The 21,630-nt window shown below is 51.6% G+C and overlaps 1 pseudogene; it reads right to left on the bottom strand.

Moving 5' to 3' along the window:
* Positions 1 to 10,146: 10,146 nt before the first annotated feature.
* On the bottom strand, positions 10,147 to 21,134 carry LOC103893077 (uncharacterized; annotated as a pseudogene).
* Positions 21,135 to 21,630: the final 496 nt, after the last annotated feature.

Raw genomic sequence — 21,630 nt, 5'->3', positions numbered from 1 at the left:
CAGCACACCCACCTAATTTTGAAATTTTTTTAGAGATGGGGTCTTGCTGTGTTGCCCAAGCTGGTCTCGAACTCCTGGGCTCAAGCAATCCTCTTGCCTTGGCCTCCCAAAGTGCTGGGATTACAGGTGTGAATTACCGCACCTGGCTTGCTTCTTCATTTTTATCAGCAAACACACTGAAGCAACACTGTTTATTTTCCCCCAGCCCATGTGCAGGGTGTCATCTGGGTGGATGGCTCCCAGGCACACTGACCCTTTACCTCTACCACCATGTGTCTCTATGCCCGAAGGCTTCATCTGACCACAGGAGCAAGCTCAGCCTGCACATGGGGGTAACGTGGATGTGCTGGGAGTTCCCACTCCTAGGAGTGACCCTTGGCTGTTGAGGGACAGGGCTTGTTGGGTGAGGCCCTGGCTTCCTCACTCCTGAGTGGGGGCAGTTCTGGGGTGTTCTATAGTATTATATCTCAGGGATTACTCCTTTGGATTGCCCAGCCTGGAGTGCAATGGTGTGATCATAGCTCACCGCAGCCCTGACCTCCTGGGTTCAAGCTATCTTCCTGCCCACAGGGGAAGGTTTAACTGCACCCTTCCTTCCCATTTCTCTTCTCCAGGTGCTCACTGGGTCTCTGGAGATTATCTCCTGAATATTTACACTCAATTCCTTGACTCAAAACCTGCTTTGGGGAGAATCCAACTCCAGATGTAAGGATTCTATAATTTCTTCCAGCTTTGAAAAAATCCCTTCTTTATTCCAACTACCTCCTTTTCTCTGCTCCTTGGCTTTCAATGCTCCTCAAAAACATTGTCTGTCCTTGCACGTCAATACTTTCTTTTGGCTTTATAAGAAGGAAATATTCCAGTCCTTAAGACTAACAATAATGTACATAGCAATCATTTAGTAACTAGCAATATGTGTTAAATGATACCTAAAACGTGGTTGAACACATAATAGTAAGTTACGAGAATGATGAAACAGAAGTGTAATTGTAAGATATTATAGAAGTAAATGTGATATACCATTTGAAAACCAATAGGATCTAGCCTTGGCAACATGGCAAAGCCCTGTCTTTGTAAAAAATACGAAAATTAGCCAGGCATGGTGGCGTGCACCTGTAGTCCCGGCTACATTGGAGTCTGAGGAGAGAGGATCACCTGAGCCTCAGCAGTTGAGGCTGCAGTGAACTACGATCATACCACTGCACTCCAGCCTGGGCAACAGAGTGAGACCCTGTCTCTAAAAAACTAAACATTAAAAAAAAGAAAGAAAAGAAAAGATAACTACCAGAATTAATATCAATCTTGAGAGAAGAGTGGTATAAAGAAACTCTCAGAGGGTCAACTAAATTTTATAAAAATGAATTTGTTATTTGGTGAAGAAAGTAAAAAATGTAAATTTATTGAATCCTAGAAATCAGTTAAAGGATGGCTGTAAAGCTCTGTGGAACAAATATTAATAAAGTCAAACTGATCAAATAAATATGATGATTAAATAATTTCTGGGATTTAATCAATGGGTGAGGTGTTCAATACATAAAACCTCAGACAGGTCTGGCACAGTGGTTTATGCCTGTAATCCCAGCACTTTGGGGGGCCAAGGTGGGTGGATCACTTGAGGTCAGGAGTTCAAGACTAGCCTGGCCAACATGGTGAAACCCCGTCTCTACTAAAAATACAAAAATTAGCCAGGTGTGGTGGTGCACACCTGTAGTCCCTGCTACTTGGGAGGCTCAGGCAGGAGAATCACTTGAACCCTGGAGGCAAAGTTTGCAGTGAGCCGAGATTGCACCACTGCACTCCAGCCTGAGCGACAGAGTGCGACTCTGTCTAAAACAAACAAACAAAACCTCAGACAGTATTATGAGAACTAAGACTTTGCTTTTAGTTATAATTCTGTTAGTTCAATAGAAGCTAAGAGAAGACTCAACACTTGGATAAAGATTATTGATATTAATAGAAAATCTCTCCCTACAAAAATTAGCTGGGTGCAGTGTGCCTGTGGTCTTAGCTACTCAGGAGGCTGAGGCAGTAGGATTGCTTGAGCCCAGGAATTCAAGGCTGCAGTGAGCTATGATCAAGCCACTGAACTCCAGCCTGGGTGACAGAATAAGACCCTGTCTCAAAAAAAAAAAAAAAAAAAAAAGAGGAAAAAGAAAATATCCCTTTTTTTTAAGGATGCAAGAGACCTGGTGATTATCTCAGTAAATAGCAGCTCCATCTTTCTGGTCATTCTCATCCAAAACCTTTAAGTCATGTTTGACTGCCTTTCTCTCACACCCACATCTGAGCCTTCATCAAATCCTGTTGTCTCCACCTTCCAAAAATATCCATGTATCCAAACAGGCCTCACTATATTTTCTACACCCATCCTGTTCCAAGCCCCTGTCTTTAGTACCTGGCTCTAGCAGTTGTCACCTGACTGGTTTGTCTACTTCTAGTCTTGTCCCTGATGGGCTTGTCTCCATGTGACAATTGGGGAAAATACATTTATTTATTTATTTATTTATTTATTTATTTATTTATTTATTACTGAGACAGGGTCTCACCCTATCACCCAGGCCAGAGTGCAGTAGCGTGATCTGCACTGCAACCTCCACCTCCCAGGCTCAAGTGATCCTCCCCTCTCAGCCTCTGGAGTAGCTAGGACTACAGGCATGCAACACCATGCCCAGTTAATTTTTGTGTGTGTATATATATATATGTATGTGTATATATATGTATATATATATGTATGTGTATATATATATATAATTTTTTGGTAGAAATGGGGCATATTAGTCTGTTCTCAGGCTGCTAATAAAGACAGACCCGAGACTGGGTAATTTATTTTATTTTATGTTTTTTTAAATTTTATTTTATTTTTTTTGAGACAGTCTTGCTCTGTCTCCTAGGCTAGAGTACAGTAGTGTGATCTTGGCTCACTGCAACCTCCACCTTCCAGGTTCAAGTGATTCTCCTGTCTCAGCCTCCCTAGTAGCTGGGACTATAGGCGTGTGCCACCACACCCAGCTAATTTTGTGAATTTTTAGTAGAGATGAGGTTTCATCGTGTTAGCCAGGATAGTCTCAATCTCCTGACCTTGTGATCCACCCGCCTTGGCATCCCAAAGTGCTGGGATTACAGGTGTGAGCCACCACACCCAGCCTGAGACTGGGTAATTTATAAAGGAAAGGTTTAATTGACTCACAGTTCCACAGGGCTGGGGAGGCCTCAGGAAACTTACAATCACGGCGGAGGCGGAAGTGGAAGCAAACACGTCCCTCTTCATATGGTGGCAGGAAGGAGAAGCACCTAGCAAAAAGGGGCAAAAGCCCCTTATAAAACCATCAGCTCTCCTGAGAACTCACTCACTATCGTGAGCACAGCGTGAGGGTAACCACCGCCATGATTAAGCTACCTCCCACCGAGTCCCTCTCATTACACGTGGGGATTATGGGAACTACAATTCAAGATGAGATTTTGGTGGGGACACAGCCACGCCATATCATGGGGTTTCACCATGTTGCTCAGGCTTGGCTTGAACTCCTGGGCTCAAGCTATCCTCCTGCCTCAGCCTCCCAAATAGCTAGGATTACAGGCACGTGCCACCACATCCAGCCACAATTCTATATAGTGTTCATGAATACATCCCATGTTGTAAAGGTAAAAAAAAATGTGCATGGCAATGATAAATGCTAAATGAGAGGGAGACACACAGAGAGAGAGGTAAAGGGAAGTGAAGTGGTGTATATACAGCATCAATTTTATCTGCGATTTTTTTCTTCTTAAGTTGGGTGATGAATACAACTGTATTCATCACGTGTATTCATCATGTATTCCAGCATGAATTATTATCTATGCTTTTTAATTTTTTATTTTATTTTTATTTATTTGTTTATTTATTTTTGTAGAGACAGGGTCTCTCTATGTTGCCCAGACTGGTCTCCAACTCCTGGGCTCAAATGATCCTCCTGCCTTGGCCTCCCAAAGTGCGGGGGTTACAGGCGTGAATCACAACACCTGGCCCCTATCTATGCTATTTATTTATTTATTTATTTTTGAGACAGTGTCTTGCTGTGTTGCCCAGGCTGGAGTGCAATGACGCAATTGGCTCACTGCAATCTCCATCTCCTGGGTTCAAGCAATCCTCCTGCCTCAGCCTCCTGAGTAGCTGGGATTACAGGTGTGCACACCATACCTGGCTAATATTTGTAGTTTTAGTAGAGATGGGGTTTCACCATGTTGGCTAGGCTGGTCTGGAACTCCTGGCCTCAGGCCATCCGCCTGCCTTGGCCTCCCAAAGCGCTGGGATTACAGGCATGAGCCACTGCGCCTGGCCTACTTTTATTTTTTAATATATAGAGACAAGGTCTCACCATCTTGTCCAGGCAGTTCTCAAACTTCTAGGCTCAAGTGATCCTCCCACCTTGGCCTCCGAAAGTGCTGGGATTACAGGTGTGTGCTACCACGCCCAGCCTATCTACGCTTTTTTATGCCTGAAATATTACATGCACGTGCACACACGTACAAAGACACACACACACACACTCAATGTGGCTCCCACCCTCAAGGAACTACTAGGAGAGGGCTGTATGGGTGGATAAGTAAATTGCAGATTCCATCACCATTCTCCCGTCAAGGTCACTGTGTCCTTCGAGCTCCCATCCTGAGAGTTCCGACACCTCCTGGGTGCCCTTGTTTCCTGGCTGGTCTTGCTTTTGAGCCCACAGACTCTATATCAAACCCAGTTCGGCGTCTATCCCCAGTTCTTTTTTTTTTTTTTTTTTGAGACAGAGTCTTGCTCTGTCCCCCAGGCTGGAGTACAGAGGCGTGATCTCCACTTACTGCAACTTCTGCTTCCTGGGTTCAAGCGATTCTCCTGCCTCAGCCTCCAGAGTAGCTGGGATGACAGGCGCCCACCACCATGCCCGGCTAATTTTTTGTATTTTTAGCTGAGACTGGGTTTCACCATGTTTGCCAGGTTGGTCTCGAACTTCTGACCTCAGGTGATCCGCCTGCCTCGGCCTCCCAAATTGCTGGGATTACAGGCGTGAGCCACTGCGCCCGGCCGACATTTATTTTCTAAGTGAGGTGAGATTCACATAACGTAAAGTTAACCATTTTGTTTTATTTTTAATTTTTATTTATTAATTTTTTTTGGAGATGGAGTCTTGCTCTGTTGCCCAGGCTGGAGTGCAGTGACGCAATCTCGGCTCACTGGTAGCTGAGATTACAGACACGCGCCACCATGCCCGGCTAATTTTTGTTTTTTTAGTAGAGATGGGGTTTTGCCATGTTGGCCAGGCTGGTTTTGAACTCCTGACCTCAAGTGATTGGCCCACCTCGGCCTCCCAAAGTGCTGGGATTACAGGTGTGAGCCACTGCGCCAGGGCAATTTGTCCATTTTTAAGTCAACAGTTCAGTAGTATTTAGTACATTCCTATTGTTGCGCAACTGTCGCCTCTCTCCAGTTCCAGAACATCAGATGATGCCAAAAGGAAAGCCCGTCCCCGTCAGCAGTCACTCTCATCACTCCTAGCTCCTGACAGCCACGAATCTACTTTCTCTCTGGATTTGCCTGTTCTGGAGGTTTTGTAGCAGTGGAATCATACACTATGTGGCCTTTTGTGTCTGGCTTCTTTCACTTCTTTCACTCAGCTTGTTTTTTTTTTGAGACGGAGTCTCGCTCTGTCCCCCAGGCTGGAGTGCAGTGGCGCGATCTCAGCTCACTGCAAGCTCCGCCTCCTGGGTTCGCGCCATTCTCCTGCCTCAGCCTCCCGAGTAGCTGGGACCACAGGCGCCCGCCACCATGCCTAGGTAATTTTTTTTTTTTGTATTCTTAGTAGAGATGGGGTTTCACCATGTTAGCTAGGATGGTCTGGATCTCCTGACTTCGTCATCCGCCCGCCTCGGCCTCCCAAAGCACTCAGCTTGTTTTTGAGGTTCTTTCACGTTGCAGCATGGATTAGAACTTTCGTTTTTTTGAAAGAACAAGATACTGTTTGTCTTCACCTGGAACATCATAAGTGCTCCAGAGATCGCTGAAACCATTGACCTCTGCAGTGAACTATGATCAGGCCACTGAACTCCAGCCTGGGTGACAGAATAAGACCCTGTCTCAAAAAAAAAAAAAAAAAAAAAAAAAGAAAAAGGAAAAAGAAAATATCCTTTTTATTATTATTTTTTTGAGGATGCAAGAGACCTGGTAATGATCTCAGTAAACAGCAGCTCCATCCTTCTGGTCATTCTCATCCAAAACCTTGAAGTCACCCTTGACTACCTTTCTCTCACACTCACACCTGAGCCTTCATCAAATCCTGTTGAGACTTATATTTTTCTTTTCTTTTCTTTTTTTTTTTTTGAGACAGAGTCTCGCTCTGTTTCCCAGGCTGGGGTGCAGTGGCACCATCTCAGCTCACTGCAAGCTCCGCCTCATGGGTTCACACCATTCTCCTGCCTCTCAGCCTCCCGAGTAGCTGGGACTACAGGCACCTGCCACCATGCCTGGCTAATTTTTTGCATTTTTAGTAGAGACAGGGTTTCACCGTGCTAGCCAGGATGGTCTTGATCTCTTGACCTTGTGATCTGCTTGCCTCGGCCTCCCAAAGTGCTGGGATTACAGGCTTGAGCCACTGCACCCGGCCGAGACTTCTATTTTTCTATTTAAGTATTTCTATAAATGTTGAGTCTTCTCTCAGGTTTTATTGAACTAACAGAATTATGATTAAAAGCAAAGTCCTAGTTCTCATAATACTGTCTGAGATTTTGTTTGTTTGTTCGTTTGTTTTAGACAGAGTCTCTCGCTCTGTCCCTCAGGCTGGAGTGCAGTGGCTTGAACTTGGCTCACAGCAACCTCTGTCTTTTGGGCTCAAGAAATCCTCCCACTTCACCCTCCTGAGTAGCTGGGATTACAGGTGTGCACTTCCATGCCTGGCTAATTTTTGCATTTTTCGTAGAGATAGGGTTTCGCCATGTTGCCCAGGCTGGTCTCGAACTCCTGGGCTCAAGCGATCCGCCCACCTTGGCCTCTCAAAATGCTGGGATGACAGGCATGAGCTACTGTGTCTGGCCAGAACTTTATTTCTGTATATCGCTGAGTAATATTCCATTGTCCCGGATGGACACGTGGATTGTTATTACCTTTTGACTAGCATGAATAGAGCTGCTATGATGTTGGTGTACAAATATCTATTTTTGTTCCTGTTTTCAGTTCTTTTGGGTATATCTCTAGGATTACCCAATTCTGGGAATTGTGGGGGCATGTGGGAGTTCTATATTTAGCTTTTTGAGAAACTGCCAGATTATTTTCCATAGTGGCTGCACCATTTTGCATTCCCACCAGCAATGCACAAGGATTCCAATTTCTCCACATACTTGCTGACATTTGTAGTTATATTTTTGCTTATAGCCACCTCAGGGAGTGTGAAGTGTGAAGTCTCTCTTTTTTTTTTTTTTTTTTTGAGATAGAGTCTTGCTCTGTCATCCAGGCTGGAGTGCAGTGGCGTGATCTCAGCCCACTGCAACCTCCGCCTCCTGGGTTCAAGGGATTCTCCTGCCTCAGCCTCCTGGGTAGCTGGGATTACAGGCATCAGCCACCACTCCCCACTAATTTTTGTATTTTTAGTAGAGACAGGATTTTGCCATGTTGGTCAGGCTGGTCTCAAACTCCTGGCCTCAAGTGATCCTCCTGCCTTTGCCTACCAAAGTGCTGGGATTACATACATGCCTGGCCTCACTTTGGTTTTGATTTGCGTTTATCTGATGGCTAATCATGTTGAACATCTTTTCATGTTCCAACATTAAAAAACGTTTTTTTCTTTTTTTGTGGAGATAGGGTCTCGCTATGTATGTTGCTCAGGCTGGTCTCAAACTCCTGGTCTCAATGGATCCTCCTGCCTTGGCCTCCCAAAGCACTGGGGTTACAGATGTGGGCCATTGTGTAACAGTTTTGTACAGGCATATTAATTTAAAAACTAAATATTGCACCACCATAGTAGTGTTGTGAACACTATACAACATGTTTTCCAAACTGAAATTAAAAGGGGAAGCTATTAGCATGCAATAAACTCTTGGGTGTGTCAAACCACCCTAATACTGATACTAAGAATAGCCAATACTTCGAGGCATCCCTTGGGGCAAAGTTCATGGTTAAGGGTCGTGGATGGGTCCCTAACAACCTGGCTCCAGTTTTCTTTGCCAGTCTCCTCTGTAGCCATTTCCCGCTCCCTACTTTATCCTGAAACTAGGTTTTCTCGAGCTGCAGGGCCTTTGCCTCTGCAGTTTCCTCTGCTTGGAATGTCTCTATTCCTACAGATGATTCCTTATACCCTGCTCTCCATACCAAGCCTAAGCGCCTTCTATGGGACATATTCCTGTCACTACTCCCCATTTCCGGGCCCTTGCTCTGGCCCATCCCTAAACATCCATTCACCCATTCATCTCTCCATCCTTCCTTTCATCCCTTCATCCATCTACCCATTCATCCACCCATCCCTCCATTCCTTCATTCATCCATCCATCCATCCACCCACTCATTCATCCCTCTATCCCTCCTTTCATCCCTTCATCCATTCATTCATCTACCCATTCATCATCCATACCTCCGTCCATTCGTTTATTCATCCATCCCCCACCCATTCATCCCTCCATCCCTTCATCCATCCACCCATCCATCCCTCCATCCCTCCCTCCATCCATTCATCCATCTACCCATTCATCCATCCATCCCTCCATTCCTTCATCCATCCATCCACCCATCCACTCCTCCATTCCTCCCTCCCTCCATTCATCCATCTACCCATTCATCCCTTCATCCCTCCACCCATTCGTTTATTCATCTATCCTCCACTCTTTCATCCATCCATCCATCCATCCATCCATCCACCCACCCATCCACCCCTCCTTTCCTCCCTCCCTCCATTCATCCATCTACCCATTCATCCCTTCATCCCTCCTTCCATTCGTTTATTCATCCATCCTCCACCCATTCATCCCTCCATCCCTTCATCCATCCACCCACCCATCCCTCCATCCCTCCCTCCATCCATTCATCCATCCACCCATCCACCCATTCATCCCGGCCTCCCTCCTTCCCTCCCTCCCTTCACTGAACACACAGTCCAGGGATGTCTGTGTCTGGCTCTGTGCTCCAACCCCCAGAGAGGAGCTTCTCAAGAGTAGGGTTTTGGGTTGAGCTTTCTCTGCTGCCCCGACACGGCTCAGCACAGGGCTGTTGTTGAATGTGCCTGATTTTGCAGGATGACTTTGTGAGCCAGTATTCATATTTTTGCAATGAGGTCATATGTATTTTGAGTGGCATGGGAAGGCCCTACAAGGACAAGCCTATCATGCTTATGCACCTGTGTTCATTCATTCATTCATTCATTCATTCATTCGTTATTGAGCCCTTAGGATGTTCCAGGTGAAGACAAACAGTATCTTGTCCCTTGGGACCAGGGAAGGTTTTCCTGAGGTGGTAACACTGAGCTAAAATATGAAGGATGAATGGGAGGTGAATTGGCTGACATGGGAAGGGAAGGGTGATGGAGGCCAAAGGGAACAGCGTAGGTGAAGGCAGAGGGCTGTGTGGCGCATCCCTGGGTACCTGCACTCGTGGGGGACTTATTTAATATCAAACATTAAAAGACACTCACATTGAATGTATTTCTTCCTGTTAAGAAGCTGGGTGCAGTGGCTAACACCTATAATCCCAGCACTTTGGGAGGCCGAGGCAGGAGGATCACTTGAGCCCAGGAGTTCGAGACCAGCCCTGGCAACATAGTGAGACCCTGACTCTAAAAAAAATAAAAAAATTAGCCAGGCATGGTGGTGTGCACCCTCCCAGCTACTTGGGAGGCTGAAGTGGGAGGATTGCTTGAGTCCAGGAGTTTGAGGCTGCAGTGAGCTGTGATTGTGCCACTGCACTCCAGCCTGGGCAACAGAGCAAGACCCTGTTACACACACACAAAAAGTTAAAAAAGTAGAAAGGATCGTTATCTTTTTGCTTTTGAAATTATCGGGGTCCCATTAAACTCATATGCTTCTTGTGCATGTACAGGCATTCTTGCCAACAGAAAACATCTAACCCACAAATAACTTTCCAACGTGATGACACCGTGGGGGGAATTCTGGAGCCAACCGTGAATCCAGGTGGCACTATGTCTAGCTAAGTAGACATTTCCTTCAAGCGTTTATTGATTTTGATTTTGCAGCCTTGCTTTTATGTTGTCAAATATCAGAGTGTGTGGCTTTACAGTTTTTTTTTTCCCTTCCAGGTCTTGAATGTTTTCGGGGACCTCTGGAAAACCTACAGGCGTGGCCCTGGGAAGCTCTGGGTCCCTAGGAGGGGAGGTGACTCCGCGGCGTCCCGGGAATGATCCTCGCGGGGCTCACGAGGTACTGGCGCCCCCCAGCGTCTGGATTGAGAAACGCACCCTGTGAGGGTGGAGAACCAGCCCAGCCCCAAAGAGAGGTGGCAGAAAAACGAACTCACGGCCAAGGACTGGCTGAGTTAGCCGGAAGTGTCTAAATGTGTTTTGTCTTGCTAGGCTGCCCCCTCTCCTGGTCCTTTGGGTAGGGAGAACAGGATTTTGTTTGGGCTTTTTCTTTTGCTTTTTTTGACTGTGCCTGTTGGCGTTCACGGGTTGCCAGCTTCTTCAGGTCCAAGCCTGGGCTGTATGTGGCGAAAAACAAAACACCAAAGAATTGACTTGTCATTCCTTGGGTCCTGAAATTCCCAGTGTGTCTGCCTTCTCTCCATCATTCAGAGTCTTATATTTTTCTAGTTTGATCCAATTTCCCAATCACTTTTTATTTTGACAAAATTGTAAATATGCATAGAACATGTTTTGATATGTGTACAGTGTAAAATATCTAAATCAAGCTAATTTAACACATCCTTGACATACCCGTGACCATACATCCATGCTTATCTCTTTTTCTGTGGTAAGAACACTTAAAATTTGCTCAGCAATTCAGTTTATATTAAAAAAAAAAAAAAAAAGAGATGAGGTCTCACTATGTCGCCCAGGCTGGTCTCAAACACCTGGCCTCAAGTGATCCCCCTCGGTCTCCCAGCGTGCTAGGATTACAGGTGTGAGCCACTGCGCCCAGCCTACTCAGCATTTTTCAAGAATAAAATACATTGACTAGAGCCGCCATGTTGAACAATTCCTCTTGTGCCCTTTGACCAACATCTGTTCAGTCCCTCCTCCCTCCCTCAGCCCCTGGAGCCACCATTCTGCTTGAGAGTTCAGCTTTTTAGATTCCACAAGTGAGACAGGAAGTATTTGCTTTTCTGTGCCTGGCTTATTTCACTGAACGTCTTTCAGGTTCATCCACGCTGTAAACACAAGCTTTCTTGTTTTTAAAGGCTGGATCATATTCAGAGTCTTATGTTTTTATGTATGATGTCTGGCCCAGGGTTTTAGTTGTGCTTCGTGGGAGGAATGGGGAAAATTAAGTATACTTCGCCCATTTGAATTTGAGAAGCGTGCATGATTACACAATCGTGTTTTGATCATATGCATAGAATCACAATGTATGTATTTTGGTCAACAGCTGCTTATTTCCTTTGTTCTACCTTCCTCCCTCTCCTCCTCCAAGTCCAGTTCTCTCCATCTTTCAAATTCAGGCTCACTCCTTCTCCCACGGATTACTCTAATTGTTCCCCCTTTTTGTCTCTGTTGGTCATGTCTGGACTTGGAATAAACCCTTTCTGTCCACATGGGCCCTGTCTGCCTGCTGACCTGTCTTCCTCTCACTCCTGGCCTCAACATCATCATTCATTCATCAAACACTAAGCGTCTCATTTTGGGGGCACCCCTGAACCTGTGATCCCTCGGAGTTGACCGGGCAAGAAGATCTCCTTACATAGCAGAGACAGCAAGTGGCGGGGATGGGGGTGGGGGGACCCAGTTGGCACAGGATTAAAATACAAGGGCACCCAACCTCACCAGTCATGAGGAACAAGAAGCCACCGTGAGGCATTTCAAACCCAACACCCAACATAAATGAAAAAAGTCTGGCAACACCAGCAGTTTTGGAGGCAGGTAGAAACCCTCAATTGTGGGAGAGCACATTGGTGAAATCACTGTGAAGAATGTGGAAATACCTGGAAATGTTGAAAACGCCCAGATTCTGAAGCTTAGCCTGTCCCCACTTGGCTTTATACCCTAGTGAGCTCCATGGAACTTAAGAAAATGGCTTTGGTCTGGGGCCAAACCCATTTTCTTAGGTGGGTTGACTTAAGATGATGGACCCTGTTCTGTGGGTAGATGGTCACGGGGGACCAGGTCAGTGGTGGCTTGGTCACTGGGGGTCCTGATCAGTGGGACCCAGCACCTCCCAGTGGGAGGTAGCTGTGGTGGGAACCCGGGTGTGGGCACCGACCCCTTCCATGCTACCCCCCTGTCCCTAGAGTGCCTCATGAATATATCCCAGTCTGGACTATAAGGATTGGTTCGGGAGCCGTTCTCCCAGGCCTGGGCCCTGGAGGACGATGCGGTTCTCATGCACTTTCGGGTTTGCATGAGGGAACTGACGAGGAGACACTGGGACCTGCCACCCCTAGGAAGGCTCCAGCATCAGGTCTTGGTCAGCACAGAACACGATTAGTCCGGCTTAGTCAACAGGACCTGGTGGGTGGAGATGTGGTGAGTGGGGGCCTGGCCAGTGGGGGCCTGGTTAGTGGGGAGTTAGTAAGGACGAGGTCAGCTGGCTGCTGGGTGACCTCAGGCAGGCGGTTTGTCCTAGAAGCCTCCTTTCTTCCATTTGTAGGGGAGATTAAATCAACTGCACCCCAGAGAGCTACTGGGAGGAGGAGAAGCGCATTGAATTTGGCCCTGCTATGCCGATTTAGCACCGTCCACACTGAGTCCCTCCCGAGGGAGGGGGTTTCACCCACTGCCCTGCCCTGCCCTGCCTGCATCCCCAGGACCACCCTGCCTGAAGGCAGAGACTGGGGCGCACCTGTGGATGCTCTGATGCTGACCACAGGTCCTGGGGTGACAGTGATGAGGACATGGGGGCACCCGTGATTGGGGAAGCCAGGGCTGGCCGGAGGAGAGACACACGCTCACACGCACCTGCACATATCCACCTGCACTCAAGTGCACAGACGCATTGCACGCACACGTGTCGACAGTTCGGGGGCAGAGGATGCCGTCTCTGGGCCCTGCTGACCCATGCAGGGCCCCGTTGTGATGGCTGCCATGAGCCCACAATGTCACCATTACCCAACGCCCAGGTACCCGCCCGGCTCTGTGTCGTAGAGCAGTTGGAGACACAGTGTGAGAGGGTTCTGCCCAAAGGACGCTTTTCTAGGTGAGAGGCACATCTCTGCACGGCTGCTTGATCAGACTTAGGAGAGCATGACCTGCTCTCCTCCCTCCCTGCTGACTTGGGGACAGTCACTACTGGGTGGGCGGCAGCTGCCCGAGGAGGGTTATCCTCGAGTGCTCACTGGGTGCCCGTTCTGTGCTGACCGGGCAGACTGTCATCCTGTTCATCCTCACGGTGACTGTGTTCCAGGAACATGCCAGGAAGACCCCCAGCCCCACTCCCCAGGACAGACCCGGACTGGCCCAAGGTCAGCACCCTCACACTGTCCCCACAACCCTCTGCTTCAGTCTGGAGGGCCAGGCTGGGCCTGTTGTGCTGAGCAGGACACTGAGCCCTCCCAGACATGGAGCCCACCTTGACAAGACCCAGATCAAAGGCAGGAGTGTGGTGGGCACCTCCCCACCCAGGCCTCCCCCTGGCTATGGCCTCCTGTGCACAGCTGGAAGCCAGGGGTGGCTGCAAAAGGACCCAGCACCTCCCAGTGGGAGGTAGCTGTGGTGGAAACCTGGGTGTGGGCACCGACCCCTTCCATGTTACTCCCCTGTCCCTAGAGTGCCTCATGAATATGTCCCAGTCTGGACTATAAGGATTGGTTCAGGAGCCATTCTCCCAGGCCTGGGCCCTGGAGGACGATGCGGTTCTCACGCACTTTTGGGTCTGCATGAGGGAACTGATGAGGAGACACTGGGACCTGCCACCCCTAGGGAGTCTCCAGCATCAGGTCCCCTCCTGAGTCATCCTCTGGGGCAGTTGATAGTAGAGGGGGCCTTGGTCCCTGCAGCCCTACTACCTGGACCTTCCTCCCACACCTCTTCCTCCTCTACACAGAGAAACTTCTACAAGTAGACGTGCTGGTTTTCAGGGGATGTGCTGAGTGCACGTGTACTGGACACGCTGCTCAAGACAGGCGGGGGTGCCCCCTGCACCTTTTACCCTCTCTCTGGTCTGTGCGAGCTCCCTGCCCCGCCTGTGAGCATCAACAGATGCCGGGAGGAGCAGGGTCCCCTCACTCCAGAGCGCCCCTTCAGGGATGCCAGGTGAACAGGAAAATCAGTGTTTCTGGCCCAGAGGATTCGGGGAGAGTACACGGGCAGGAGCTCTGGCCCAGGGCCAGAACCAAGAGTTCAGCCAGGTGTGGGAATGGTCCAGTCCCGAGAGAATGCAAGGGACCCTGTGCCCGGAGCCATCTCACCCACTGTGGAGACAGGCCCCCGTGTGAGGTGGCAAGGGGGCCAGGTGACAGTGAGAGCTTCTTCCCACCCGAGCTCCAAATCAGGGCTGCATCTCAGGCTGCACAGCCCTGGGATGAGGATGTGAGGCATAAGCCAGCCTGAAGCCTGTGTTACCTGTCCCAGGGGGGATACCCAGGCAGCTGCACACACCCCTTTCTCTGGGATCTGCAGCCTGCAGGGGTGTCCTCAGTGTCAGGCTAGGGTGGAGGACAGAGGGGCCCCAAGGACTCCAGAGACCCAGATATGCAGAACCTGGCCCTGCGAGGACATCTGATGGGTTTGGTGGAGAAGCTGGGTTCATCTGCATTCTCTTCAGCCAAACTTGAGGGAGGGACCCCAGCACCCAGGGCTCTTCGGGTATTTCCCGGCATTGAGCCTCTCTGCAAGGGGGATGGGCTGACCCTCCCTGGCCCACCTGCCCAGCTCCAGTAGCACATGCAGGCGACTCCTCTAGAATGGGAGCCTGGTCCTCCCCTACCCTGGCCTGGCCAGGCTGTCCCCGAGGCCGAGGCCCAGTGGCATGAAAAGGGGGTTTCTGCAGCGCCCAGGGCAGAAGGTTGCTCTCTGGGAACCTCCGGGGCTCAGGGTGTGGCCAGGCCGTCCCCAGCTCAAGACAGACCTTGGGTTAACTGGCGGTACCTCTGGTGGAATTCCATACCAAAGCTTCCGATGGAGCCGGCTGGCGTTGGGGGCTTGTGGTTCCTGTGGTATGACCTTGAACAGGGATGCTGAGCTCCTGTCACTTCCACATCTGCCCTGGATAGGCTAAACGGCTTCATCAGAGCCCAGACACCAGAAACTACTCTGCCCCATGATAACCAAGAGGCAGGTCCAGAGACATTTCTCTACACAATGGCACCTGCATCCGACTCCTCTTGGAGGGCAGTGACCAGCCGGTGTGGAAGGAGTTAGGGCAGCACCCGGCTAGCTGCTCCACATCCCTAGATGGCTTTTGGGCCTTGGGAAGTCATCTTGAATAAGAACGCAGTTCACTCTAAGACTTCCCCAGAGAGGGGTGAGTGTGGCACCCCTGCAGCCCTAGCCGTCAGTAGCGTGCCTTGCGGCCTCTGACTCAACCTGCAGGACAGAGCCCCACCCTCAGGGCACACTTCCCAGGACCAGGAGGGCCTGGCCTCAACCTGAGCCCTGGGAGGGGAGGGGAACTAGAAGTGTCACGTGCCTCCACAGTGGCCAGGATGACCACGCAGGGGACCCATGGCACTGTGGATTCAGTTGCTGTACCACTTGATGGCGGAGAATTTGAGAGTGATCTATGAGAACATGAAGTGCTGAGCCTGTGTAGTGAGCAGGACATCAAGGGCTGACTCGCAAGGGCTCATGGCCTCAGCAACCCTGGCCTTATATGTGCAGTGCAAGTGGTCTGCAACCGTGGACTGGCCCAGTGTGCCATGGCTGCCCCTGTGCCTTGACCCACTGTGCCATGGCCATTGTACCACCCAGAGGCTTCAAGGCCCTGCCTGGTGCACTGCCCGCCTCCTTGAAGCCGTCTCTCAGTGCTTTCCAGCTGCTACTGCAGCCGCAGCTGGTGCCACCACAGAGTGCCTTCCAGCAGCCGGCACAGGATTTCCAGGCGGTAGGGATGCCCTGAAGCCGTGGCCTCAGCAGCTCCTTGGTGGCAACTAGGCCAGCTAGGGCAGTGATGATGACTGGGACGACAAGTGGGATGGCAGCTCCATGATGGTGACCGAGCCAGGTGCACTGGGCAGAGGTGCATACCTGGAGCTCGACGGCTCCCTGGGTCCCCACGTGGGCAGGAGCTCGCTCACTGTGAGCCGCAACCTCAACCGCTACTCTGCCTTCATCAAGTCGGGAAGGGAGGCCTTCGTGCTTGGCGAGGTGTTGGGCTCTGTGAAAGACGGGGACAAGCTGTGTGCATGGTGCTCTTGGTGCTTGGCCCCATAGCCCCAAGTGGCAGGAAAATCCCTACCCCATGGCCCCAAGTGGCAGGAGAACCCAGTGCACCGCTTGCGACACCTCTCAGTAGAACAAATTCAAGGACATAAAGACCTACCTCTTCTGCAAGCTGGTACACGGTGCGACAAGCCCTTGGACTGGTTGGATGTGTGTCTAGTGAAGTTCCCAGTCGTCTCCATGCTCCACCTGCCCGAGAACTGGGCCACGGGCTGCCTCCGGGGGTCTCCATCTCCATGCACAGGAAGAGCCTGATCTGCGGGATGAGCCACACGGCCGGCTGCCTGGTGTTGGTGCAATGCCATGTCCTCCAGCACTTCCTGACGTGGCCCAGCAACACTGCAAGGAGGCCTGGAAACAGGGCAAGAGGAAGGGTGAGAAGGGTGGCATGGTGGGGGTCAGCTCCTTCCTGACTCTGAGCACTACCCCCACCACTGCCCTCGACCTGCAGGAGGTGGAGAGCAAGATGGGTAGCTGGAGATGCTTGCCCAGGAAGGTGGACAACAGCGCTGCTGCCCAGCCACAGGGAATGGAGCCCACGGCCAGCAGGTGAGGGGCTTCAAGAAGGAGCATCAGCAGGCGGCCAGCCCTTCTGTGGCCTCAGACAGGCCTTGGAGTGGGCCCAGCAGGCCTCTGGGTGGTCCTGAACCAAACCATCCCCTTCCCCGAGGTGCCTGTGATGCCACTGGCAAGCTCTTCCCGGATTGGCCCAGGCAGGACCTGGACCCCGTCTCGGACCTGTTAGTGCCGGTCCCAGGAGCACCGGGCCAACTTCCCAGACATCCTCCACGTTCACAGAGGAGCTCTTACCAGAGTCACGGGGAGCAGGCGACTCGTGGGAGGAGGGAAGATGGAGGTGCGGGGGCTGATGGCGTTCAGGAGCGTGGGACATGAGTTCTTTGGGCCCTCTGGCTGAAATTCACTATCTCTATCCAATTCCAGTAGAGACTTGAGGTCACAGATGCAGCACTGTTTACCACAACAGATATTTTTTCCAAAAAGCGACCCAGAATTCGGAACCAGCTCTTCACAAAGATGGAGTATTGAATTGGGGATTTTTTTTTCCGGTTCAAGGATAATTTCTACGGCAGAATAAAAACTGCTATCAAAGAGCCATGGCCAACTATTCGTGGTGGTACAAGGATGGTTTTGTGCTCAACTGAGGCCAGTTGAGTAGAGAATTACATACGAAATAAAGAGCGAACATGGCGATGGAGTAGAAACAGCACCACACGTTGTAATTTCGTAGGCATGGGTACTATGGAAGTTCCTTCCTTCCTTCTCTCCCTCCTGCTGTCTGAGCCTCCTCCCAGCATTGGGCATCCCCTGGGCCTGGGCCTGGGCCTATGCTGGGAGAGACACAAAGGACACCATTGGCTGCATGCCAGGGACTGGCATGGTCAGGGGAGCCTGGTGAAGTCAGAGTGGCCCCTGAGGATCAGTCCTGGGATGACCAGGTCCAACTGACCAGGCCCCTGCTGACCAGGGCCCCATCACCCAGGCCTTCCATGACCTGGCCCTCACTAAATGGGCCCTGATGACCAGGTCTCCACCGACCTGGTCCCCCATTGACCAATCCCCAATATCCAGGACACACTGACCAACCCTGCTGACCAAGTTTTCACTGACCAGGCCCCCGATGACCAGGCTTTATTGATTGGGCTCCCTCTGACTAGGAGCCTGCTGACCAGGATGTCACTGCCCAGGCCCCACTGACAGCCACCCCCCCCACCCCTCCCCCACCTCTGCCAGGCCCTGATGGATTAGGTCCAATGATCAGGCAGCCACTTGCCAGGGCTGCACTGACCCCTACTGATCAGTCACCTGCTGACCAGGCCCCTGAAGACCAGATTCACACTCACCAGGCACAAGGCCCCACTGACTAGGCCCCCACTCACCAAGCCCTCACTGACTCACTGACTAGGTCCCCCTGATGAGGCCCTCACTGCCTGGACCCCACTGACTAGGCCTCATCAATGAGACTTTCACTGACCAGATCCTACTACCCAGGACCCCAGTGACCAGGCCTCACTATCCAGGACCCACTGATGGCCTAGGCCTCCACTGACCAGGTCCCCACTGACTGGACCCAACTGACCAGGTCCTTAACTGACAAGGTTCTGACTGGCCAGGTCCTTAATTGGTGAGGTTCTGATTGGCCAGGTCCTTAACTGACAAGGTTCTGACTGGCCAGGTCCTTAACTGACGAGGTTCTGACTGGCCAGGTCCTTAACTGACGAGGTTCTGACTGGCCAGGTCCTTAACTGACGAGGTTCTGACTGGCCAGGTCCTTAACTGACGAGGTTCTGACTGGCCAGGTCCTTAACTGACGAGGTTCTGACTGGCCAGGTCCTTAACTGACGAGGTTCTGACTGGCCAGGTCCTTAACTGACGAGGTTCTGACTGGCCAGGTCCTTAACTGACGAGGTTCTGACTGGCCAGGTCCTTAATTGATGAGGTTCTGACTGGCCAGGTCCTTAATAACCAGACCTTTACTGACTAGTCCCCACTACCCAGGACTCCCACTGACTGGACCCAACTGACAAGGCCCCCACAGACCAGGCCCCCACTGACCAGGTCCCCACTAACCATGTCCCTACTGACCAGGCCTCCAGTGACTGGGCCCAACTGACAAGGTTCCAACTGACCAGGTCCTTAACTGACAAGGTTCTGACTGACCAGGTTCTCAATGACCAGACCTTTACTGACCAGGCCCCACTACCCAGGAATCCAGTGACCAGACCCCCAACTAACCAGTTCCCCACTGACCAGGCCCCATCTCTCCAGGCCCCCAGTGGCCAGGTTTCCCCCACTGACCAGGCTCCCACTGACAAGCACATCTTGACCAGGTCTCCACTGACTAGCCCCCAACTGATGAGGCCCCAACTTACTAGGATGCCACTGACCAGACCTCCACTGACGAGGCTCAACTGACAAGGCCCCCACTCAGCAGTCCTCCACTGACCAGGCCCCAGCTGACGAGGTTCCAACTGACCAGGTCCTTACTGAACAGACCTTTAATAACCGGACCCCACTAACCAGGATCCCAGTGACCAGGCCCCCACTGACCAGACTTCCAGTGGCCAGGCCTCACTATCCAGGACCCACTGATGAGGTCTCCACTGACCAGGCCCCCACTGACTGGGCCCAACTGACGAGGCCCCCACTGATGAGGTGCCCACTGACTGGGTCCTAACTGACAAGGTTCTGACTGGCCAGATCCTTAACTGACAAGGTTCTGACTGGTCAGGTCTTTAACTGACAAGGTTCTGACTGACCAGGTCCTCAGTGACCAGACCTTTACTGACTAGGCCCCACTACCTAGGACCCCAATGACCCAGACCTTTACTGAATAGGCCTCACTAACCAGGACCCCAGTGACCCAGGCCTTTACTGAATAGGCCCCACTCTCCAGGGCCTCAAAGACCAGGCCCCTACTAACCAGGTCTCTCTGAATAGACCCTTACTGACTAGACCCAAAAACCAGGACCTCAGTGACCAAGCTCCCACTGACCAGGTCCCACTGGCCAGGCCCCAGTTGATGAGGCCCCACTAACCACATCCAACACTGACCAGGTCCCACTGAGAAGGCCCTAGCTCTCCAGGCCCCCAGTGGCCAGGTTTCACTACCTAGGCCCCACTGACCAGGCTCCTTCTAACAAGGGTCCCCTGACCAGGTCCCATTGACAAGTCCCCACTGACCAGGTCCCCACTGATGAGGCCCCAACTTACCAGGACCCCACTGACCAAACCTCCACTAACCAGGCCCCACTAGCCAGGCCCCACTGATGAGACTCCCACTGACTGGGCCCAACTGACAAGACCCCCTCAGACCATGTCCCACTGACCGGGCCCAAAGTGACAAAGTTCTAACTGACCAGGTCCTTAATGACCAGACCTTTAGGGACCAGGCCCCCTTACCCAAGTCCCCACTGACCAGTCCTCCAGTGACCAGGCCTCACTATCCAAGACCCACTGATGAGGTTTCTATTGCCAGGTCCCCACTGACTAGGCCTCACTGACACGGCCCCAACAGATGAGGTTCTGGCTGACCAGGCCCTTAATGACCAGACCTTTACTGACTAGGCCTTACTACCCAGGACTCCAGTGCCCAGGTCCCTACTGACCAAGTCCCACTGACCAGGCCCTGGCTGACCAGGTCCCCACTGACTGGGCCCCAACTAACAAAATTCCAACTGACCAAGTCCTTACTGAGCAGACCTTTACTGACTAGGCCCCACTAACCAGGAGCCCAACGACCAGGCCCCCACTGCCAGGCTTCCACTGACCACATTTCTATTGAACAGGCCCCAGTGGCCAGGTTTCCACTATGGTCCCCATAGACCAGACCCCCAATAATCAGATCACACTGACCCAGCTCCCGCTGACCAGGCGCCCACTGACCAGGTCCCCACCGATGAGGTGCCAAGTGACTAAGTCCTTAACTCGAGGACCCATGATCAGTCTCCTCTGACCAGGCCACAGCTGACCAGGCCTCCCACAGACCAGATCCTCACTGAGCAGGCCCCTGCTGACAACACCCCCATTCACTAGGTGTTTTCTGACTGCATCCCCAAGGACCGTGTCCCCATTCACAAGGCCTCTGCTGACCGGGCCCCCACTGACTAGGATATATTGTTTAGGTCCCATTGATCAGGCCCCTGCTGACCAGGCCACAATGTCCAGGTCCCACTGATCAGGCCCCTGCTGAGCAGGCCACAATGTCCAGGTCCCACTGATCAGGCCCCTGCTGACCAGGCCACAATGTCCAGGTCCCACTGATCAGGCCCCCGCTGACAAGGCCACAATGTCCAGGTCCCATTGATCAGGCCCCCGCTGAGCAGGCCACAATGTCCAGGTCCCACTGACAAGGCCCCTATTGACCAAGCCACAAGGTCCAGGCCCCCACTGACCAGACGAGGCCTCGGCTGACCAGGCCACAATATCCAGGTTCCCACTGACCAGGGCCCTCAGCCATGGTGCTCAAAGTCCGTTCCTATGGCCCCCACTCAGCCCACAGACTCTCCCCTCCCCACGTCTGCACTCACAGGCCAGGCCCCTGAGGGTCTTTTTGGGACAGGGCCCCTCCTCCAGGACATAGGGAGGGACAGCTGGCCTCAGGCTCCAGGTGCCCAGCTTCACACTC

Source organism: Pongo abelii, chromosome 20 (assembly GCF_028885655.2).
Source record: "Pongo abelii isolate AG06213 chromosome 20, NHGRI_mPonAbe1-v2.0_pri, whole genome shotgun sequence".
In the NCBI taxonomy this organism is placed as follows: domain Eukaryota; kingdom Metazoa; phylum Chordata; class Mammalia; order Primates; family Hominidae; genus Pongo; species Pongo abelii.
The sequence above is the reverse complement of the archived record's forward strand: the minus strand, read 5'-3'. Positions and strand labels throughout refer to the sequence as shown.